The sequence below is a fragment of the Rhinoderma darwinii genome, chromosome 7 (genome assembly GCF_050947455.1).
Source record: "Rhinoderma darwinii isolate aRhiDar2 chromosome 7, aRhiDar2.hap1, whole genome shotgun sequence".
In the NCBI taxonomy this organism is placed as follows: domain Eukaryota; kingdom Metazoa; phylum Chordata; class Amphibia; order Anura; family Rhinodermatidae; genus Rhinoderma; species Rhinoderma darwinii.
Window position 1 is genome coordinate 8,553,602 of NC_134693.1, and position 13,228 is coordinate 8,566,829.

The 13,228-nt window shown below is 43.3% G+C and overlaps 1 protein-coding gene across 5 annotated transcripts in view; it reads right to left on the minus strand.

Moving 5' to 3' along the window:
* DAB1 (DAB adaptor protein 1) overlaps window positions 1-13,228 on the minus strand; it is a 721,439-nt gene that overhangs the window by 481,345 nt on the left and 226,866 nt on the right. For all 5 annotated transcript variants that reach the window (XM_075832689.1, XM_075832692.1, XM_075832691.1 and 2 more), the window contains exon 2: window positions 7,214-7,264. The gene's annotated coding sequence lies outside the window, so the exon portion shown is untranslated. The remainder of the gene's footprint in view (window positions 1-7,213; window positions 7,265-13,228) is intronic.

Genomic DNA, 13,228 nt, shown 5'->3' on the forward strand with positions numbered 1-13,228 from the left:
TGTATATAGGAGCAGTATTATAGTAGTTCTATTCTTGTATATAGGAGCAGTATTATAGTAGTTATATTCTCGTACATAGAGGGCAGTAGTAATATAGTTATATTCTTATTTAACACCATTTTTGTTATATTCTTATATCTTAACATAATAAAAAGCTCTATTCTCTTTATATAATGATATCCTATAAGGTTTTTGTCTCATCGTTTCTGTGAATTGATCTTTGTGGGTTCAATTTCCTTTGACCCTATACTATGATATATGTGTAAACGAACAAGATTACCTTTGATCCCACTCAGCTCTCAGTCCATGGCAATTGAAAGCATGACAATTTTCTGTAATAATAAAACGTCAAGTAGATAATATGTGTTACTGTCCTCTCTGGCTTCTTTATAACCGCTCTACCTTGAATTTTCAGCCATTATAGACACGTTAAACAATGACTGATTAAACAGCGTCGCTTCATTTTGCCTAACTCAATACTTTACAGTTGGAAATGACAATTTGCACAGATCATATCACAATAATAATTCCCAATTTTATGTACTTCCAACACATTAACCGGCCTTGGAGACAAATGCAGGCGATTTTCTATCCCATTCAGGACAATTATCTTAAAGTTATCTGATATTTTCTAATTCAATTTTCTGCTTCCAGGGTCGGCTCGAGTGGATCCGTAGCTTTTTTTTTTGTCACCGTTCAGTTCATAGCAATTGCTGTAGGTATTATTTTATTCATCTTTTCTAACAGGTTGCTGCTCACCCGCTGACATCTGAGGTCTCCCATAGAGCAGCGCATGCAGTAAGGGCTCGTCCACACGTAAAGGAATTGCAGACGGAAAATACGCAGCAGAATAAAGTAGCAGCAAAGTGGATGAGACTCAACAAATCTCATCCACACGCTGCCTAAAAAATTCCGACTAGAAATTGACCTGCGTCGCGTACTTTTCGTACTGCCGCATTTCAATTCCTGCTGCCGCAAAATATGCACCATTTTCTGCAGAAATTCCGTTACGTGTAAAGCCCTGTTCACACAGGCTGGATACGCTGCGTAAAAGCACGCAGCGTATCCGCCCTGCGTGCCACAGGGAATTCCGTGCGAAAAAGCGCAGTTTTTTTGTCCCCGGGAATGTCCGCTGCGGAAAACTGCTGCATTAACCGGACTGCCAGCGGGTCGGCCTCCTGGGATGACGTTTCATCCCAGGAAACCGCTGCAGCCTGTGATTGGCTGCAGCAGCGGTCAAGTGGGATGAAACGTCATCCCAGGGGGCCGGCCCTCTGACGTCATCCTGGCCGGCCACCTGGGAAAACGTGTTATTCATGTGACCGCCGCTACAGTCTGTGATTGGCTGCAGCAGCGGTCACACGGGTAAAAGCGTCATCCTAGGAGGCCGGCCTGGAGGAAGAAACACAGACTTCTGGGTAAGTATAGTGGGTTTTTTTTATCTAGTGTTGCGTTTTTGCGGCAGAATCGCTGCAAACTCGCCGCAAAAAAACGCAACAATTGCTATTTGTTCCGGGTTTTAGCTCCCCATTGAATTCAATGCGGAAAACCAGCAGCAAATAAGCAGCGTTTACACAAAAACAATTGACACTGCGGAATAAAATTCTGCAGGTCCATTTCTGAGCGTTTTTTTCCGCTCCGTATTTCCGCAGCGTGAGGAGGAGATTTGTTTTATCTCATCCACTTTGCTGCTACTGTATTTGCTGTGTTGTTTTCCGTCCGCAATTCCGCTACTTGGGGACGAACCCTAATCTGGAGCAACTTGTAGAAAATCTGCAGATGTGATTGCGGCAGGAGTGATAGGGGGACACATCATCGGTTGGGGTTGTCCATGTACTTATAACAATATGTTGCACATGTGACTTTATTGTTATAATAGCTTTAAACGTTGCCCCTTAGGGTATGTTCACACAAGGGCGTCCGTAACGGCTGAAATTACGGGGATGTTTCAGCCTGAAAACATCCCCGTAATTTCAGCCGTACCGGCATGTGCAGGCGCTTGAACGCCGCGTCAATTATGGGCGTAATTGGCGCTGCTATTCATTGGAGTCAATGAATAACGGCTCCAATTACGGCCAAAGAAGTGACAGGTCACTTCTTTGACGCGGGCGTCTATTTACGCGCCGTCTTTTGACAGCGGCGCGTAAATTACGCCTCGTGTGAACAGACAAACGTCTGCCCATTGCTTTCAATGGGCAGATGTTTGTCAGCGCTATTGAGGCGCTATTTTCGGACGTAACTCGGGGCAAAAACGCCCGAATTACGTCCGTAAATAGGCCGTGTGAACATACCCTAACTCTGATCAAATGACCCCGGTGTGCTTATGTGAGGGTGGTAATGTTTCCATACCCCATATTAGTGTAAATGAAGGGAAGGGGTCATGTCTTATCTTAGAACAGTCCAGTCGCCTTTGTTCTTGCAAAAAAGTTTTGTTTTTTTATGAAGAGCTTTTGAAGGCATCTAGTCCTGGAGTCCACAATGATGAACCCATAAAAAAAAGTGAAGTAATGTAAAGTTAAAAAAATGATCGTTGAAGGGTTTGCGTTTCGCAAGTGACTCGGAAGCAGAATACATGTCAGGCACCTTAATGATTATTTAAGGTTAGTCTTTCTGGGGGATCTGCTCAATGACCGGCTCCTTTGAAGGGTCATGCATGATCCCTGTGTGATTGCAGGAACACAGAATTCCTTCAAGGTCAATTAAAAACTTGCAGGTTCTTCGTAAACGGCTGTATGGCGCCTCCATGAGACATCGTATCCCTCTTTGAAGCGGTGCCACTGGTGGAAATCATTGCTTAATGCTACATGTGTTGCAGCTTGTTACCATTTTATTCTCAGGGGTTCTGTATCAGAGACATACAGAGGTACAGTATGAGCCCATAGAAGGCCATGGGCACCCTGTTAGGATCCATGATATGGCAAAGTGCCTAAGGGAGAGTAGAGGTTGGGATATTAGTCGTAGAGGGTTTGATACAGCCCAAGGGAGGTAATGGGTACGTGTATTGAGGTGGTCTACCAACCTTCCAGTTCCGATAGTAACTCCATTCTATTCTAAAAATAGGTTTAACGTTTCGGTCTATACATTCGACCTTCTTCAGACAGGGATTATGTCCGTGGATATGCGACGCTTTCGACCTCGGTCGCTGTTAGGTAGAGGTCGCAAGCGCCGCATATCCTTATCCACGGACATAATCTGTGTCTGAAGAAGGTCGAATGTATAGACCGAAACGTTAAACCTATTTTTGGATTACTACTTTTCGCTATATGTGAAATAAAATATCCCTTATTGCATAATGCCTTGGAGGGCTGAGTTCCCATTTTTTATACGTTGGCGTGGAAGCACGGACTGCTACGGGATCAAGAAAGTTCCATTCCATTCTAATACATATAAAGTTTAATGTGCTACCCAAGTCTGAGGGCCTGTTCACATGCCAGAATGGTGACGAACGGAAACAATTAGCGATGTTTCCGTCACCATTGACATCAATGGTGACTGAAACGGAAGCTGTGGTTTCACTTTCACTTTCCGTTGCGGGGTTCAACCCGACGGAAACCTCCAACGGAACCCCGGAACGGAATGCGAACGGTGATGTGAACAGGCCTTAATACTGCTTTTTAATTGTATTCCATAGCAAAGCAGGATGGCAAACATTGCCCAGGAGGTCATCTGGTGCTCATATAGGAGATAACAGTAAACCTGGCATGGCATGAATCCAGTCTGGAGGACCTGTCCTGTCCTGCATTACACAGACCACCCACTAATATGAATGGAAAATGTGTAATACTTAATTTCTCCTGTGGTGGAGCTGCAGGGAAACAGAACACTTACTGCCGGGTTTCCCCAGAGATCACAGCTGATCACTGGGGCTCACAGCAGGAGGACACTTTGTGATCAGCTTATTGTCAATGGACCCTTCTAAGAAGTAGGGATTGTCTAAATCTGTGTCCAATCTCTACTTTTATCCACCAGAAGTTCTTTATCTTGTCATTTCTATTTGGGGTTTGTTATGTTCAGGAAAATACTGTATAGACGAGCGCTAGTGGTGCTGATAGCGGCATAATACAGCGGTCAGCCGCTATCAGCACCACTAGCGCTCATCTATACAGTTTTCCAGCACGGCTCAGCGCCTGATGAAGGTCGCTTAGACCGAAACATCGCACTCTGCCACTGGCATTAAAAACAAAAACAAAATAAAAATTGTTTCAAAATTGTTGTGCTGGATACTCTTTTATATTCATCTTCGAGTTGAGCCCCTATCCGTGCAAAACCCCATCCTTCCACATATCTGGTGCTGTCTGAACCTATACACAAATTGAAGGAATTTTGAGGCAGATTTTTTTCTGCCTGCAAAAAAACCTTTGTGTGAACTAGGCCTTACTGGTCCCGACAATCATGGAGATATTTGACTTCCAGACTCCATGTATTGTAGCTGTGATGATTCGAAGGACGAACTCTTGACTGAATGTGTCACATCCCGAAGACTTTACGACAGATCTACATTTAGCGGTGAGACACCAGTAGCGTTACAAAGTTGCCAATACAAATATGGGGAAAGAATATTGTAATGTTGTCACCTTCATATTGAGTTCCAAACATTCCTATGGCCATGACTGTGATTGGTAGTAGCCGGTTTCCTAGGCTTACATGCCCCAAAATGTGTTTTTGAGATGAAGTTGTCCAAAGGTGGACATCCCCTTTAAGCAGAGGATACTAGAAATGATACTTGTACCTCTGCCAATCAACTCTACTGGTCATTAGCAAAGTCTAAATTTGGCTTTAAAATTTTAACATACAATAAATATTCACCCTGAAATCTTGACAAATATTTTCCGCCTCTGATCTTTCTAAACAGAATTTTAAAAATTGCTAAATTACTTTTTTTTAAATCCCTCGTAATCGTTTCCATTATATTTGAAATGATTTATGCTAATTTTAGTGCGACCGCACAGGACGTCTCTCCAATTATACCTGGCATTTTGGATTCATTCAATTTTGTGATTTTATGACGATTATGTTAAAAAAAAAAGGAAATGATTAGTCTAAATATAAAATGACTTCCTCACGGCTCATTGCACTAAAACACTCAGCTCAATCCTTTGTAGGTCCTTAAACACAAATATGGCAGCTATTAGCATCCTCTCCAGTCAGGCGGAAGATTGGACCCACGGGCCTCGTAAACAATGTACTTTTTTGGGACGATTACATCAGTGCACACAGCTGGGAATGACACCGCACGGAGATCCATCACCATCGTCTTGTCTGATACAATACAGATACATTGTAACTTATTTTCATAAAAATTGCACTGGATATTGCAAATACAGAGGATCTTCTAGGGCAGAAAAAGTTTTTCAAATGCAAATTTTTGTGGGATTTTAGATCATATCATGGGGTCCATTCCAAACTGTAGTCTCAGTATCAGAGCCCCTCTTTACTCTAAAGACCCCTGTGCTTCAAAACAGATTGTCATTCGCTTCCTCTACATCATACCCATCATAACCTACAATCGTGACGTTTCTTAAAGGGATATTCCCAACTTCTAACTTTTAAGGCATATCCATAGAGACCTCTGGGACCCACACCTATATCTAACTACGTCACATTCTCGGCTATTTCTGTACCTTCCTTGTTACTGAATGGTGAGAGCCGCGGCCAACCCTCCATTCATTCTCTGCCTGGATGTGGTGTCCGTCCCACCTGGCTGGATGGGGGTCAAGGGTCTTCACTCAGCCAACTTACAATTTGAACAGACAACCCCTTTAACTCACTCAGCTCTGCTACATATGTATAATCATTTCTTATTATATGTCAGGAGAACAGTAACACTGGAGGCAGATAAGCTGGTCCCCCCCCCCCCACCATACAATATATTGGAGCATAAATATTTGTTTTTCGTTACAATTATTTTTTTCCACCGTGTATGGACGCGTAGGATTATTACACCTTCACAGCTAATCGCTTTTAATGTCATCAACGAAACTATTTTATGTTCATTATCGGACTCCCTGCTGGGTCTGGACTCAGAGAAAGGATAATTTTGCATAAAACGTTAAGTGCACTGAATAAGTAAAGCGTGATATTGGATATTTAAATTGCTGCCTGTTGTGTATCGGGTTCATTATATGGAAGAATTTTCAGGAGGACATTTAAAAAAGTGAATGCAACAAGGAAAAAGTTTCGTTGCTGGTAGAGGTCAACGAATCAGAAGTCTGGTTTTATTTTCGGATCTGGAATCTGATTGACTGCCATAGGCCACACCTCTTTACTCAACCTTACATAGAGGGGACCTCCATTGCATTTGCAGAGAGATATTACAGACGGGTTCACTTACTTCTTTGGCATGATGCAAATGTTGAATTACGGTGAGGTTAGTGGTATGGTTGTTTTTAGACTACTTAATATTGTAAATATATATATATATCAGTGAATCAAGAAAAGAAAAGTTGTCATCCAGCTTTCCTAGAGTTATGTGGACAGGGGATAAATTGCTGCATAACTGTTTATATATGCCATTCAGCAGTCGGAGAAAGCTGGATGACAACATTAATGATATTGCAGCTTTCCTAATAATTGATCAACTTGACAAGGAGATGAATGGGTTTTTAACAAGTTGGCACAAGAGCTTGCACTCTATAGGGGTTCACTTTTCTCTTTGTGGGCTCCCTAAGCATTAACTGATCACAGGTAGTCCCATTGCTGACCCCACCCCCACATCAATGGAGAACGTGCTTATGTTTCCAGCAAATGCACATTTCACCACAACTCTTGAAATCAATGATTAATGAAGTTCTCAGCTATCGATGATCCCATACCCAAGTGGGGGTTGTTGCGTTAATTATCTGATACAGATCTCCAAATCCACAAGTTCCCCTTACACAACCAAAAAGAGTGAGATAAAACATTTCCGGCTACCTCCAACCACCACTAGGGGGAGCTCACTGCATACAGATTTCTACAGCTCCCACTGAAATCAATAAAATATCTGTTTTCGGTAAACTCCTAAGCTCCACCTAGTGGTGGAAGCTCAGACCTAGTTTAAAGATATATTATATAATATATCAGCACAGATAAATTTACCCTAAAAAAAGAGCAATAATAGTAACAGGTCAAATTTAACAAGCCCCTACCAGGATATTTAACAGACGATCATCTAAAATACAGAACTTTGGATTTTGATGACATTCAGAATACAAAAATATCCATTTCTAATCACCTTGTTTAACGATATCGCAGTTTTCTGTTTGTTTTCAGGAAGGATCATCACCTGCAGGAAAAGAGAAAAGTAACCGTAAGTGTTTTTTTTACATTCAATATTCATTGACATATTTCGGACAGTCATAAAACAGAGATGATAATCCTCTATGAGATAAACACATCAGCAGCACAAATCTCTCTCCTGCCCTGGGTTTGTTACAATGTAACAGCGCAGGTATAATGTATCAGTCTGGAGTCCATGCTGTATAGGCTCACAGAGGATTTACCTAGACAACTATACCGAATTCTCAGCTATAAGAAGCACTTTATTAGGTTTATAGCCTCTGTATGTAAACGGAAATGTTTACATTCACTGACAGCAAGCAAAGATCTTGAAAAGGTGCGGAATAACACAAAGCATATTAAAAATCTGCGAAACTTTTCATCATACAATGATTAAGATGTATTTCATAAAGTCGGAAAACATCTTTAAATATTATGGGGGTTCCCTCAGGTTTGGATATTTGAAAGAAGAGGGACCCCTAAACCCCGGCAGGTGAGAGGTTAATATCCATCCTTTTCCTCCGGTGTTGATTATGATTCTTCAAGGTTACAGGAGACTTTTTTTTTTCTGCAGACGGATGGGTTCCGGGGGGTGTAGACGAAACATATGTTCGTGGGAGAAGGAAACCCCCCATCTCAACAGCGATTCCATTCATTTAGCGTGATTTATATGAGCGTGGCAACGCCACTGTTTACGCATAGTCGCCCGTATTGCTCGTCGGTGTATAACAAGCGCGATCTGCTTGCCGGATGATCTATAACATTTGTATAGGTTATTAGTAGCCCGTGCTCCCGTAATAGCCGGGCATAGGAAGGGCATGGGATAACCAGGTGTGGAATGTGCCCTGCTGAGCCTCAGTATACAGAGGTGGTGCCGCAAATACCTGCACTGACCCTGCAGCACTGTCTAGGGGAGAAATACTGGAACAAGGCAAATGCAGGATATATATTATTACGGACAGATGTAGCAGAGCTGAGGTTGTCATTTGGCACAACTCATTGTTAAATCAAAGTAGGGTATCTGTAGTTTTACATAGGACTGCAGTAACGCTACCTCTACATCTTAAAGGCTATGTAAACCTTTGAATACTTTTTTTTTTTTTCAATAAAACAATGTATCACGGTGTTTAATGCAACTTTTTAATTGTTTTTGTTAGTTTTTTATTTACTTTTTCAGATACAGCTTCTACAGTAATCTTGCCCTCAAACCTGAACCCGTCAGGACAGCGGGACTGACGGCTTCAGTGACAGCGGGTCCTGCGTGCGTCTGACAGTTCATAACTAAGATGTGATCGATAACAGGTGGATGCTGCGTGTCAGGGACCTGTCACCGGATCCGTCAGTCCCGCTTACCTGACTGATTCGGGTTCCAGCGCAAGGTACAGCTTCTATGTATACAGGATATCTCGAAAAGTAAAACTGTTTTTTTTATTAAAAGAAACTATTAAAAAGTTGCATTCAACAAACTGATACATTGTTTTATTTAAAAAAAAATTTAAAAAAATGTTCGAAGGTTTACATAGCCTTTAACTATGACCTATCATTCAGACCTTTTAATATTAGGACTGCTGTTGAGGACCATCAGGTTCTGGATTACTAGTATTGTAAAGTATTTAGGTTGTATTCACACAGGCCTGTAGTGTTTTGCGCTGTCGAAAACTGTGAGGCTAAACCCAGGTAAGGACATATTATGTGTGCAGCTGCACAGGGGCCTCGTAGATAAGGGGGGCACTGCCACCTTAAAAGCAGCTTCCTAGGGTCTATTAGGTTGCATTTAAGGGACTAAACTGTTGGATCGCAAGGGCACGTTCAGACGTGGCAGGATTTTTCCGCAGCAAATGTTGGTGCAGATTTGGGGCAATTACGCAACGAATCTGCAGCAACATTTTCATATTTGACAGGTAATTCAGACGTTGCAGATATCACAGCGGACTTGCCACAGATTTCAGTTTTTGCATTGCAAAGGCTGAAATCCGCAGTGAAATTCCGCTTCTTCTCCGCAACGTCATGATCTGCGGAGGGAAAACTCTGCACCGCAGCCTGATTACCGCACAGTTATTTTCCGCAACGTCTGAACTAAGTTTCCTAAAAATGTATAGAAACAAAATGTAAAAAAACGGCCGCTGGAGAATTCCACTGCAATTCCGCCACGTCTGAACGTGTCCTTAGAAAGACATAACAGGGTGGGTGTGGGGGGTGCTCTATTGTGATCTGATGGAGACCAAAGGGCCCATATACTGTTCTTGACTGGGGTCCCACTGATTTCTGAGTCCGCCCCTGGCTAAACCACATGCTCTTTAGCACAAATTGCTGCAGTTGTACATTGTGCAGACACTACAGAACCATAAGAATAAAGAAGAAGAAAAAGAAAAATACAGAAAAGAAGAAGGAAAGAAGAAACAACTCACTGATTCAATCAAATGATTTATTTGATACATTGTTGCAGATTTACTGTTACTACTTAACACTAGGAGCTGCTATAGATTTTTAGGGCATGTTCGGACGTGGCGGAATTGCTCTGGAATTCCGCTGCGGACAGTCCGCACTGGAAATCCGCAGCGGATATTTTCTCCATTGGTTTCCACACCTTTTTAGTTCTCTTCGTGCAGACGTTGCGGACAACTCCGCTGCGACGCATAGGCTGCGGTGCGGAATTTGGTGTCCGCAGCATACACTGGCTGTTGCGGACGTGTGGCGGACTGGTTGCGGAATTTCTCCATTCACTTCAATGGAGTTTCAAAATTACGCAATGAAATCCGCAGATGTTATGTGTGTTGCGTTGCGGATTGCTTTCACGAACAGGATATTTCTTCATTCTGGCTGGACCTATGTGTTTCTAGGTCTATAGCCAGACTGAGATGGAATGTTTAAAAGACAGCAGGAAGTTCTCTTCACCTGAATACGCAACGACTAATCCGCAGCAATTTACTGCACATTTTAGGCTGGATTCACACGAGCGTTGCGTTTTTGCGCGCGCAAACAACGCGGCGTTTTGCGCGCGCAAACACCATTTGACAGCTGCGTGTGTCATCCGTGTCTGATGCGCGGCTGCGTGATTTTCGCGCAGCCGCCATCATAGAGATGAGTCTAGTCGATGTCAGTCACTGTCCAGGGTGCTGAAAGAGCTAACTCTTTCAGCACCCTCGACAGTGAATGCCGTGAAAAAAAGAAAAAGTTCGTACTTACCGAGAACTTCCCGGCCGTTGCCTTGGTGACGCGTCCTTGGTGACGCGCCTCTCGACATCGGGCCCCACCTCCCTGGATGACGCGCCAGTCCATGTGACCGCTGCAGGCTGTGCTTGGCCTGTGATTGGCTGGAGCTGTCACTTGGCCTGAATTGTCATCCCGGGAGGTCAGACTGGAGGAAGAAGCCGGGAGTTATGGGTAAGTCAGAACTTCGTTTTTTTTTTTACAGGTTCATGTTTATTGGGATCGGTAGTCACTGTCCAGGGTGCTGAAACAGTTTAACTCTTTCTGCACCATGGACAGTGACTATCTCCTGACGTCGCGTACCGATAATTTTTTTGCCGGGTTCGGCCAAATCGAGTTCGGCCGAACCCGGTGAAGTTCGGTTCGCTTGTCCGGCTTCGCTAATCGCAAAGACACTCCGTTTGGATGTTCGGAAACAGAAAAGCACGTGGTGCTTTTCGGTTTACATTCATCCTTTTGACAGCTGTTGCGCAAACACGCAGTTCGCACGGAAGTGCTTCCGTGCGACATGCGTGGTTTTCACGCACCCATTGACTTCAATGGGTGCGTGATGCGTTGAAAACGCTGAATCAACGGACATGTCGTGAGTTTTTTGCAACGGAGCAATGCTGCGCAAAAAACGCTGCCTTGTCTGCACGGCCCCATTGACTAATATAGCTACGGGCAACGCACGTGAAAATCACGCGCGTTGCACGCGCGTATTTTACGTTCGTCTGAATAAGCCCTAAGGCAAAGGCGCAACGGAATCTGCAACGCAGATTATATGCGGCATTGATGCGGACAGTGGCGGAAGAACTACGCCACGTCTGAACATGCCCTTACCCTGGTGTCTAACACAACACTACGGCATATTTCGGGTGCACTGTAGTTGGCATATCATGTTATTGACACAATTATTAAGCTTTATGGTCATTTTATTCTTCTTCTATCATTGAATAGGCCGCGTCTCGCTTCACTCCGTGCATTTCAGGGCATATTTGGTATCGGGATGTAGATGTCTTGTAATTATATTGTGTGTGTTGGCTTTACAGAATAAATGTGTCTGTTACACTGTAACCAAAGAGACTTTATGATAAATCCTGTGTACTGCACTATAAGCCCTAAAGGCAGCCAAGAGCTGCAGCGCTGAGAGCCGACACCGCTGGAATCCCGGGCTCTGTACATGCAAATGTCTTTTATATTACTCATCCTGGGCTATAGATCAGCGATCTCCAACGTATAGCTCTACAGCTGCTGCAAAACTACAACTCCTAGAATGCTAGGAGTTGTAGTTGTGCTATAGCTGGAGAGTCACAGGTTTGGAGATCCCTGCCATGGTCTTCCGGGGTCTCTTCAGTGGCTTTGCAAAATCACTAATTTGCTGGTGGTGGTGGTGTGATATTCTACTCGCCTAGGAGGGGGCAATCTCCCCCAATACTCAGGTAGGATTCCTCTGGGATGAGGAAAAAATGTAAGATCCGGGGCAATCTAATCACCCACAGTCCATATAGTTCCCTCCAGACTGATCAGTGGGAAGAATATAGACTCTTTATATGCTTGTCCCTTGGTAAGACCTTATAGATTTATGGAGGCTCTGTCACCAGATTATAAGTGGCCTGTGTCCTACATAATGTGATCGGCGCTGGAATGTAGATAATTGCAGTGGTTTTTATTTTGAAAAACAATAATTTTTGTGGAAGTTATGAGCAAAAGACAAGCATAAACTCGCTATATAACATTACAAAACCTTATTCCACCAACACGACCTGGGTCTCTATTTTATTTCCCATACCTTATGTTTTGTAACTGATCCAAACCCAATAGGCACCAAATTTATAACAAACCCCCTCCCCATCCGAATCACGGTGGTGGCTTATGTCATGTGTCAGCATTCCCTGCCCATTTGGCTCATCAGGAGCAAAAAAAAGTGTCTTTGAGCCCCCAAGAGGGATCGAGTTGTTTTTTTTTTTGGGGTGGGGGTTCTGGTGGATATATAGTGAGACGGATTAGAGCCTCATTCCTTCATGATGGCGTCTTGGAGATGTCCTAATATATCAGAGTCTGTGCTTTAATTCTTAATTTAAAAAAATTGAACCATTTCTTTCATCCCCCATTCGCCGCCTCTGGTTACATTGTATCAACGGCCTCATTAGAGGAATATTAATCACTATTAGGGTCTAGTTGATGAAGGATTGACACAACGTTGCTGTTGATGTGCAGCATTTTTCATGGAAACATTTTAATTAGAACTAATGACTCCGCGGAGAGAACATTGCGTCCCGTCCCTGAGACGGAGCGTCCGATTCTCCGAGCTGAAGCCGCAACTGGTGAAGGTTATGAGAGAAGCGATTCGTCATTTAGATCCACGTCAGTAAATAAGATCTGAAGAAAACGAACTACTTTCCCTCGGATTACTCCCATGCACTTTTCTGTCATTCTCAATCTACGTATTTCCCTCCCTGCGCTGCCGGCGGAGAAGCGAGAGGATCAGGTCTAATGCAATATGGCATGGCAGAAAGAAGCAGACACGATGTGTCACTGCAACGAAGCTTCTGCTGGGGAAAAGGGATTCATAAAACCGCCCCCGCACTCAGCGCCGCCGTCCCCGTATCTATCTATCCATCTATCTATCTATCTATCTATCTATCTATCTATCTATCTATCTATCTATCTATCTATCTATCTATCTATCTATCTATCTATCTATCTATCTCATATCTATCTATCTATCTATCTATCTATCTATCTATCTATCTATCTATCTATCTATCTATCTATCTAT